The 11951-nt window shown below is 34.2% G+C and overlaps 1 long non-coding RNA gene across 1 annotated transcript; it reads left to right on the top strand.

Moving 5' to 3' along the window:
• The first annotated feature begins 7538 nt into the window (after positions 1-7538).
• Positions 7539-10489, top strand: LOC138314331 (uncharacterized). The gene is made up of 3 exons (XR_011207358.1): positions 7539-7669; positions 8253-8320; positions 8666-10489. It is a non-coding gene; the product is annotated as an uncharacterized lncRNA (long non-coding RNA).
• The last annotated feature ends 1462 nt before the right edge of the window (positions 10490-11951 follow it).

Below are 11951 nucleotides of genomic sequence, written 5' to 3' on the forward strand. Positions count from 1 at the left end.
ATCCCATTAGTGGTTTAGGAGAAGTAGTCGGATATATCGTAATCCCTTCAGTAGTTTAGGAGAAGTAGTCGGATATATCGTAATCCCTTCAGTAGTTTATGAGTAGTAGCCCGAAATATCATAACCCCTTCAGTAATATAGGAGAATTAGTCGGATATATCATAATCCCTTCAGTAGTTTAGGAGAAGTAGTCGGATATATCGTAATCCCTTCAGTAGTTTAGGAGGAGTAGTCGGATATATCGTAATCCCTTCAGTAGTTTAGGAGAAGTAGTCGGATATATCGTAATCCCTTCAGTAGTTTAGGAGAAGTAGTCGGATATATCGTAATCCCTTCAGTAGTTTAGGAGAAGTAGTCGGATATATCGTAATCCCTTCAGTAGTTTAGGAGGAGTAGTCATATATGAGAATTAGTCGGATATATCGTAATCCCTTCAGTAGTATAGGAGAAGTAGTCGAATATATCGTAATCCCTCTAGTAGTTTAAGAGAAGTAGTCGGATATATCGTAATCTCTTTAGGAGTTTAGGAGAAGTAGTCGGATATATCGTAATCCCTCCATTAGTTTAGGAGAAGTCGGATATATCGTAATCCCTTCAGTAGTTTAGGAGAAGTAGTCGGATATATCGTAATCCCTCCATTAGTTTAGGAGAAGTCGGATGTATCGTAATCCCTTCAGTAGTTTAGGAGGACTAGTCGAATATATCGTAATCCTTTCATTAGTTTAGGAGCAGTAGTAGGATATATCGTAATTCCTTCAGTAGTTTATGAGGAGTAGCCCGAAATATCATGATCCCATTAGTGGTTTAGGAGAAGTAGTCGGAAATATCGTAATCCCTTCAGACGTTTATGAGGAGTAGCCCGAAATATTATAATCCCTTCAGTAGTTTAGGAGAAGTAGTCGGTTATATCGAAATCCCTCCAGTAGTTAAGGAGAAGAAATCGGATATATCCTAATCCTTTCAGTAGTTTAGGAGAAGTCGGATATATCGTAATCCCTTCAGTAGTTTAGGAGAAGCAGTCGGATATATCGTAATCCCTTCAGTAGTTTAGGAAAAGCAGTCGGATATATCGTAATCCCTTCAGTAGTTTTGGAGGAAACTGTCGGATATATCGTAATCCCTTCAGTAGTTTAGGAGGAGTAGTCGGATATATCGTAATCCCTTCAGTAGTTTAGGAGAAGCAGTCGGATATATCGTAATCCCTTCAGTAGTTTAGGAAAAGCAGTCGGATATATCGTAATCCCTTCAGTAGTTTTGGAGGAAACTGGCGGATATATCGTAATCCCTTCAGTAGTTTAGGAGAAGTAGTTGAATATATCTTAGCTTACCATGTAAGGTGCCAGGCTATTTTAGGAAAAAGAATATAGGCAAAACATAAGCAAGTCATCAAAATAATGTGTACAATAGAGTTATCTGTGGTACTGACGTGCCGTAGTGATAGATATTTCTAAATGTGTTTTTAAATATGATATAAAACAATATACAACATATTGATATATTGATACCTCTTCTTAAACGTTAGCCAATATGAGCTTAATCCGTTGCGTTTATCAGTCCATATTGAGCTGCTAAATATAACAGTGTCGTTTTAAGTTTTCTATTATAACATTTGTTCAAACTTTTTAGTTTTCATTCGGCAAAATCTGACGACTCATTTTGACTTTTCTTTGAATATATAATTCCTACGCATGATTTATATATATTTACAGTTTGCGCTGACATGGACTCAAAAACCATTCTTTCTACTATTACCATTATCAGTGTATAATGATAGTACAACACGTGCGGCGATTCTATTGTTACGGAAATAGGCGCTGACGTAGCAACGTGGGGTCATGACCTCTCTTTTGGTGGGAACATATGAATGACTCTATTCCGATCCGCTGTTCAATCGAATTAGTTGACGATGACGAGAGAGAAAAAAATATGGTATTTTTAATAAAAACTATGCAACTGTCGCGAGAATAAATAATATTAATTTGCGCGAAAAACTGTAAATATAAGGAATATATTTTGAATTTGTTGAGGTTATGAGGGTATAATGATAATTGAGCCCGTGTAAATTTTAAGTAACCCGGCTTCGCTGGGGTTACATAATTTACACGTGCATGTGTAATGACTTAAGTAATATGTATCCCTCCCTCTCCCCTATTTGTATGCGCCTTCCTATGCCCATGTTAAGTAGGCTCCTAAACCACTAATGAACCACGTATGATGTCAGCTGGTTCTTGTTATGGAGTTAATAATGTACATGTTTTATATTCGACCACATGTGAGAAGAGTATTTGACTCAATGTGCAATCGAATCAAAAGAAAGTCCATTATAATCATTACACTGTAGTCATCATATTTTTATGCATGCCTCCATGTCAATGAAACATAATCATGATCGGACGTGTTACTGCCATAATGTGTTTTTTTTTTCTTGTTTGTGGAAACACAACGCCTACCCTATTACTCTCGGGTTTTTAAGCAACCAACCTGACCGACTTTTACGAAACTTAATATACTATTAGGCAATTGTTAATTTTAATGACGCAAGCACATCTGTTGCAATTTATGTATATTTTTATACCCCCACATCGACCGAGATTGGGAGACACATTGGGGCGATCCCCCTTCCATACAACATATAACACCAACAGTCCTTTTAGAAATCTGTACATCATGTCGATTTCGTGAATACTGTAATCGACAATCTCGATTGCTCATTGAAACATAATTTTAATTTTGTAATCAAAACTAACAATAATAGTCCCGAACAAAACGTAAACTATTAAATACTAGTATTAATTAAGACAATTTGCATGTGCCATTTTCTTTCCTTTTGCATACTCGGTATATTTTTAAAAAAAATATCTAATTTTAGTAGCATCATGATACATGCACTTACGAACACAATTTTACACACGTGTATCAACTGATGGATTTTAAAATTTTGTTTCTATTATCAAAAGACCGGAAATGTTTCCAATACATGATCATAAGTCTTTAAGAATTTATACAATTTAGACAATATCTCGCGAAATAGAAGGAATACACACTATAGCATCAGTTGTAATCTCGTCGTTTTTTACTTGCGTCATCAGCTTACAGACATTGGCGTCACGATGAAAAACACATTCTTCTTTTTTTGTCGTTAATGTAGTATATGTAATTAGTGTAAAACTGCCACAGCGTAAAGCTTACTCAGAATTAGTGTTTATCAAATCGACATCACTTCATTTTTTCCCCTGGTATATTGGGAGGCCATAAAGAGATCTGGATCGTTCTGGATATAATTTGAAGATTCTCCATACCATATTACTTCTTTATCGTGTGGTTTCATGGTTGATTTTATTGTGGTTTATCAATCTGTTCACCAAATGCCTTGCAGGGCAGTCACTCGTATGTGTGAAATGTTAGAATTGTGTATATTTTGGGGACTGTCGTATGTTCTCGAAAGCCATTATCACGCTGCCTTTCTTAGGCATACAGCCGAATCGATGCGTCGAAGATATCAACCAAGCAAACCGCAATTGTTCACATTATACAGATACGGGTAAACCAGTCGTCACACTCCCTTTATGCTGAGCGCCAGGTAGGAGCAACAACAACCACTTTTATGGACAATGGTGTGCCTTGGCCAACATAAATGTTTTTAGCCCTTCAAATATAATGGTGATAATCGCTGCCAAATTGATAATTTCCTGTGTAACCTCAATACCGATCGAGCAAAACCATGCAGGGACCAAAGAGAGTGCTTAAATTCTACTTAATGGTGTGCTTGCCAAAATTTAAAACTTAATTAACGTCCTATTAACAGCCAGGGTCATGTAAAGACGGTCGTCCATGTATGCGGTGTATTGCGTGTATAAATTGCGTGGTGCATGTCGGTATATTCATATTGTGTCTTCTGTATTGGCCACTTCTAACCGGAGGCATGAAACAAATAGACCATAAACTCTAAAGGAAAAAAAAAAGGCCACAAAAAGGCACCACACGTAACATACGGCACACAGAGTAACTCGTCCTCAAATAGCCTAAGACGTTAAAATATGATATATGATTAACAATCAATGGATCAATTCCTTAAATCTTAAAAAGGAGCAAGAACGCGACAAGACTTTAAATATGAATATTTTGATAAGGACAACATCATAAAAAAGAAACAAGGACTACCAAAGGAAACATGGGTACAGAGTCGAAATGAATGAAACATGGGAACAGAGATGAAACATGGGAACAGAGTCGAAATGAATGAAACATGGGAACAGAGATGAAACATGGGAACAGAGTCGAAATGAATGAAACATGGGAACAGAGATGAAACATGGGAACAGAGTCGAAATGAATGAAACATGGGAACATAGTTGAAACGAATGAAACATGAAACAGAGTCGAAACGAATGAAACACCGAAACAGAGTCGAAACGAATGAAATATGATAGATGTGGAATGACAACACAGGAAGTCTCTGGTTATGGCCATATGTGCGACACCACGAAAAGCTGACGTAAGCATTAGCGTAAATCAATTCCAAACTCATATACCAGCAGCGACTGCAAACTACATATACCCTACTAAAAGGCTTATTGCCAAGTGACCGTATTTAATAAGTAAAAACAAATATTTGACTTGATTTATGCCTACCAAAAATAATTCTTAACATTTGAAATGCAGAAAAAATGAAATGTTTCCGGTACTTAATTATCATTTTATCATACAGTTGTCTAGACATTCATTGACATGCAAAATATGTAAGTTATGGAGGTGGAATTCTTGCAAAAAACTTGAGTGTGTTATTATACAAATATTTTAGGCTGCGCTAAGCTAACTACGGAAGATTGGTGATTCCATGCTTCTTTGATGTTACATATCTAAAGAATAATTCAAATAGATAGCTAGAATGTACAATATAGAATACAAAAGAAAACTAAAGAATTAAAATAGAGGAAACACACAGAAACACAGACAAAATATATTAACCGGTAAACTTAATGATTGAAAGTTTTATTACCATATCACAATAATTTAGAACGAATATACGTACCCGGCATACTATGCTGGGTAACAAATGGTCTCATGGGTAGTGAAGCACTGTCGCAGTTATATGTTCTATCCTTTAATATTTCCAATTATTTTATACATAGATGTATATATATGTGTCATTTTTTCATAAAACCAACAAAACAATCATTAATAAATAATAATAATTGTTGTACATGTTCATTTGACATATTTATATATATTACGCAAGTTGTATCTTATCTACGTTACCTAGTAGGTAAAGAACATATAACAGCATACATACAAAGGGGTGTAAATAGCCGTTTTCAAAACAATAATCCGCTTGCAGTAATAGGCACCAACTGTATTTCTAAAGACGCCACTGTTATCTATCTGTGGCTTTTGAGTTACAATATTGCAGCTATATAAAATGGGATTAAGTAAATATATTCGAGAATGTTAAAACGACGGCAGAACACTGGTCATTAAACTGCAATGCTTCAAGTTAAAGAATTCAGAAATCTTTTAAAATGCGCACTGCACTCAAAACCCCAGCAACAGTTGTGCTCTTAACTAGTGCAGAAGAATTTTTGGTATGTGTTTCAATACATGTTTTGCATGTTTTTTGTTCTACAAAACTTTGAACTTTTATTAAGACATCAGTAGGAGGAATGTATTTCTCGCCCATACAGTCGCCAAAGTTCATGTTGTCACACTCTGGCTTTGGGGAGTTATCAGGTACAGGTTTACGAGGTGCAGCTCGGATATAGTTAAACAACTTTCTAAAGATACAATTTCGTTAACTGAAGAAAATCATGAAAGGTTATCTCGGCAAACTCAATTATTTCTCAATAAATATTGAAATTTAAATGGTATTTAAATTCAATTTTACTTCGCGGATCTAAAAGAACTCTCGAAATAGCATGTCGTTGACAAGTACTTCGATATCTGCGATATGCTAACTCTTTTTCGTGTCGTGAGTCTCGACGTTATTTTCATGTACTTAAGATTAATCGGTCTGTTTGTTTGATCGCTTTTTCATTTCTCGTGTGATTTTTACTTTCTTTTAAATGAAAGAATATTTTACAAACCATATCCATTTAGACGTCCATTAAAACATGAATGTAACACAGTCTCCCAAACCACGCACTATACTGTGGTATATCGATGGGTTGTATTTCTTTGTGTCTTCGGCAACATGCTTCAGTGATTTAACACTATAAAAAGGGCAAGAATTACACTATACAAGAAAGACACAACACGGATATACCGCAGTCTCTCACATAATACTCATCACACAATACATACACACTACATACATGGGAGGCTGTCCTCATATGACCCTGGCTCTTAAGAAGACGTTAATGAATAAAAAAATTGTAATTGGTTAAAAGGGACCGGAACGCCTCAAAATCAGCCGGGCTGCGAATAGCATAGTCGCCTAGTCTATACTATTGTGGAGAGTATCGATCCGGTTATAAGTGTCGCCTTCTTTTTTTAATACCAGAAACCTTCGCGGGTGGTCCAAAAATTCAGTGACCATATTTCAACCGGGAACTGTACGTTCATACTTGTCTTCAGCCAAGAGATTTATCAATTTTCTGATATCAGAATTTGAACAAAGTGAAGGAAATTTCATGAGAACCATCAATGAAATAAGAGAAGCACTGGTTGCATTGAACAATTCTTTTAAGTTGAAGAGACGAGTTGAATTATCATCACACGAACTCGAGACCTTAATTACCTTTGTTTGTTTGTTTGATTAATTAACGTCTACAGTATTAAGGTAAATTAAGCGAATAAATAAATCACGTTTTTTTAAATTTATCTGGACCTAATTTAAAGTCATTTACATGATCCTTCTAATAATATTTCAATGAATACGTACTTCCGGGTTATGGTGCGGTCACTACGACAGCCAAGACCAGTACTAGTGTGATGGTAGTTTATTATCATAGCTGAGTAGAGGCATTGTTATAACTTCGCGTGAGACCACCAGACAGTGTCGATGAAGGCCAAATCGCTCAGCAACCAATTCAACAAATCCACTGACATTTAGGAAGACCAAAAGCGGACCGGTGAAGATATATTTGATTATCTAAAGCGTAATCAAATTAAGCGAATAAATAGATCCAAATCGACTAATTAATTTCGATCCTTCTCTAATATTTATATGTGCACTGCTTCCAGACAGGGGGAATTTTCCCTACGTTAAGATATATGTGGACAAGATAATGAGACAAAACTTTGCAAATGACATAAACAGATAAAAATGACATGAGTCACATCAACATATTAATCTACTTTAATATCCAGGTTAGATGTTGTTACATTTATGTATAGCAGTACATACATGTATTTGTTAGTGTTGTACATGTAGGAGTCCTACATAAAGGGTAATCATGATGTTACACTTCGGGGCCGACTACTTAGTTGTTTCTATTACATATAATTGTAATATGCCATTATACATCACATCATTATAGAATTCACCATGTACAAGCACTTGTGCATGTTGCTTATTAGCATGTAACATACTTTTTTTTCTAAAATATTAAATTGATTTAGTTTTTTTATCTAAATTAATAATCTTGTTTTTTAATTTATAGGTGTGACACATGTTGACATATGTAGCTGCTGACATTTTGTGATCTGCTAGCAATTATCCAATATCCATGTTGTAAGTGATTTTCTGAGGAAGCTTTGTAAACATGCATGTGTACAAAAGTTGACATATGAATATGGGTTGATATCATAATACATATTTGAATTGTGTCAATATGAAATTTTGAAATAAATGAATGAATGAATTATATATAAGTGAACACAAGTTTAATCATGTGTCTGTGTGGGTTATATTGTCAATTACTGTTATATATTTATACTTTTCTACATTACCAAGTCATAATAAAAAGATACATGTATGGGTTCATAATTAATTTGACCTACAATGTACATTTCATTTTATGTATTGATCTGTAGCATACTGGTCATGGACTTCAGTTCAAATGAATTATCTTGATCCACAATCAAGATTGAAGGGATAAAATATTATAAAAGAAATCTATTTTCTTCATGTACATCCTAGATAAAAAAATGCCTGTCACAATGAATTCAAAATTTTGATAAAATGTACAATAACAGTGTATCCATTTACCATTTTATGTGGATTTTGTATAATTCATATAATAGACCAGTACAATTTATGAGAATGATTAAATCGATAAAATTGTCATGTAACAAACCCATCTTTATTTTATCAGGATTCAGGATTCGAGGAGAGATTGGCAGAAGAGGGACAATACAAGAGCACTTTCACATGTTGTTAGAGGTGTGTATATTTGAAAACAATCTATTAGGTCAAAATTATACAAAAGGCAGCAATCTGTAAATATATATATGTACGTAATTAGTGCCCCCCTCCCCCCTATAAGCGCCACTCCCTTTTCTGAAAAACAGTTGAAGTTGTAAAAATGCCCCCATACTACTTGTGATTTGTATTCCATTTTGCATGATCTTGCAAGTCTTTTACATGTGAATCAAGACATAAGAATGCGTCTCAAAGGAATAAAAGGCACATATGGATGCTTACTGAGACAGATTAACTTGTTTTTGAGCCATCAGTATCCTGTTACATGTACCTATTGTATAATGATGTCCCTTGATTGAATTTTAGGACACTGCTCCATGATTGGTAAATAAACTGACCATGTCACCAACTGCAAACTGTGATAAGGAACACTATGTCTGTGCTTTCAAAAGAAGTTGAACTGTTGTTCCTGTCTGCATATGTTGAGAACTGAATCTGCAGCTTTCAGGGGACATAACTCAAGCCTTGTTCACTGCAGCTAATTATGGAAATATGTTTACAAAAACTATTAAGAGATGTCTTAGTTGATTGAGTGTTGCTGGTAATCATTCAACATTCAGTGTTGAAAGATTGATTTCTTCATGGATATTAGAAACAAAACATTATGATTAAATGTTGGATTTTTAGTCTGTAATCTATGATATGTATAGATAATACATTTAATATCAATGTGATAGTTTTAATGCTAATCTTTCCTTTGTCAGAACTTTTTCTGAATTTATTGTAAAAGTTTCATTATGTCATATTTGTGATTATGTCAATTTCAACTTTTCAATGAGCAGAACATCTATCTTATATATATATATTAATTATGCATGCTCAAGTTCTGTTCTTTCTTTCATTTTTGAATAAATCAAATATTACAGGAATTGATGTTGTTAATCATCATTTAAGGATACAAACTTTTAATAAATTTTAAAAGATGATTTTTTATAAAAGATAATCTATAAAATGATGTTGCATCAGAGACTGGATACCAATTTGCTATTGTGCTTTGTCTGTTGTCATCATAGAGTGCCATTACATGTTTTTTTCTGATCTTGGAATGGAATTCAATTCAAACTTACATACATGTATGGGAAATAATTCATAAACAATATTTGTTATTTACTTGCTTCTATTAGATTTTTATGTGGAATTCTTATGGTTTTTAAGTTTGATTTTATTTAATTTCCTTTAAGCAGCCAGGGGCATTAAGGTATGTACCAGGTTTAGGAAATGGAGGGAAGACATAGTACATTGATAAAAATCACTGACCTCCAAACAGGTATCTTGGAAGTCATGTGACCAAAGACCTCAGCCCTGTTATCAGTGGTTGTTTTACATATATATAAAATTTACATTCATATATCCCCTTGATGCTAATAATTTAATATAAAAATTGAGATCTTTGACTAAAATAACTTAGAAACCACAAAATTTGAGCATTCCTATGTATGAAAATGCAATTGTATTGCTATGAAGTATTCAGTTATGTGAAGGGGGAATATTTGAAAGTGGTTGCTAGGGTACACAACCTTTCATAGAGTACTTTTCATCACAAAATTGTTTTAGTTATGAAAATTTATGAATGTCTCAAAGAAAAACTTTTGTCTAAATGTTATAAATATCAAATAACTTTGAATAGAATGCAAAATTGAATCCAGGTAAGACTTTTGTATAGAATACTGCTTGGTTGCTATGCAACGGTTGGTTACTAATAAAAGTTAACCAAAATATAGTTTTTCATTGAAAAACAAATATTTTATCATCTTTACATGCATAACATGTCTTTATCAGAAAAAAATATACATTAGGTTACATTCAAATGTACACAACAACCCTATTTATACATTTTAGAAAAATGTTGCTAAGGAAAACGGTTGCTATGGATTTAACATCCAATAACTTTTTTCTTTGGACAATGACATGCCATTTTCTCATCATTTTTATAAAGATATGGATGTCCTCTGCAAAATGAGCATCTTTGGAAAAAAGTTAATTATTCCTTCATATATTTTTATCATGTTAAAATGGACAACTCATTTTGCTATATATCAGTACTGAAAAATGAGGGAAACGTTGCCATGGAGACACTTTTTAAATCGACGCTAGGAAACAATAAATACATTGATTTATGTTTTATGTTTATTAATAGTCACAAGACATCCATACAAATACATTTAAGTAAGAACAAATGAAAAAATCTTATATTTCCATATAATTTTATTGCATTACATTTACCAAGTACATGTCCAGTTGTGCTATATTTCTGCGCAAAGGTTTGGTTAAGTCGTTGTCAAGGTAACACTTTTCAAACGAGGCTAGCCAAAAAACTAGCACAATGACACACACTTTTTTGTCCATTTTTTGACACAGCATGACCATACAATTAAAAATATCTATAAATGAAAAAAAGTTAATTACTTTCAAACGGTCGAGCCAGCTACCTTAACAGCTAGAGTCGTGTAAGGACGGTCTCCCATGCATGTATGCGGTGTGTTACGTATATGAAGTGTGGTGTATGGTTTGGGAGACTGCGGTATATTTCTGTTGTGCCTTCTTGTATAGTGGAACTTTTGCCCTTTTTATAGTGCTATATCACTGAAGCAACACACTCCACCCAGTCACATTATACTGACAACGGGCGAACCAGTCGACCAGAACATATCCTCTATCAGCTTACCTCTCCCTCAGATGTTCTACGCAAATAGTTGCGCTTACAGAATTTAGCAAATCAAAAAGTCCTGACAGCTGCATGATATATCCAATTATTCAAGGAACACTCATCTGAAGATGAAATATACGTTTCAATGGACTGCTTTCGTTTTCTCTCTGGTTAGAAGGTTAGAGTCTTCAAATATTAGCTAACCTTAAGTGATTATGGGTATCCTTAATTGCTTCGGTAGCATGAAATATATCATGATATATCACCAAACTTGACTTAAGATTTTATAAAGTCTTTTTTTGTACTAATTGTATAAATCCTGACGAATTGAATAAAGGCTTACTTATTGTCTAAATAACGTAAAACACGATATTTATAAATTATCTGATCTGTCACAGACTTCACAGTTCCAGAAGGGGAAAGAACGCGTCAGAATTTGAGCTTTGAAAAATGTGATATTGAGTTTATGAAACAAAAACATCGCATAGAAAACCGGGCTAGCACATGAAACAATGCCCATTTAAAAAAAAGTGTGATGTCCATCGAATACTCTGAAATTGTATTATCCGCAGAAAGTGGAACCACGCTGGTATTTTTAGTTCCTAGTATGTCCAGTCCAAGACTTATTGCAACACGTCTTTCAGATCTTGTGACCTCGAAGTATCGGGAACATAATCCCACCTTATGAAATGTCTACGAATAAACAAGAGACAAACTAGTAATGAAGTTGTAATATTGTCGTATCTCGCTTCTTTCTGACGTCTCCATTAATACCACATCATTTTTGACATTCAGTTGCGATTTAGGGTCTTATCTTTTCTCGTCTTCCTAACTTTCTCCTCCCTAATGAGGTGTGCTGCATGTTGTCTTCAGCGGCATGCTTCATTGATATAGCAATACAAGGGCAAGAGTTCCTCTATACATTAAGATACAGTATGAAGATAT

This window comes from Argopecten irradians, chromosome 2 (genome assembly GCF_041381155.1).
Source record: "Argopecten irradians isolate NY chromosome 2, Ai_NY, whole genome shotgun sequence".
Taxonomy (NCBI): Eukaryota; Metazoa; Mollusca; class Bivalvia; order Pectinida; family Pectinidae; genus Argopecten; species Argopecten irradians.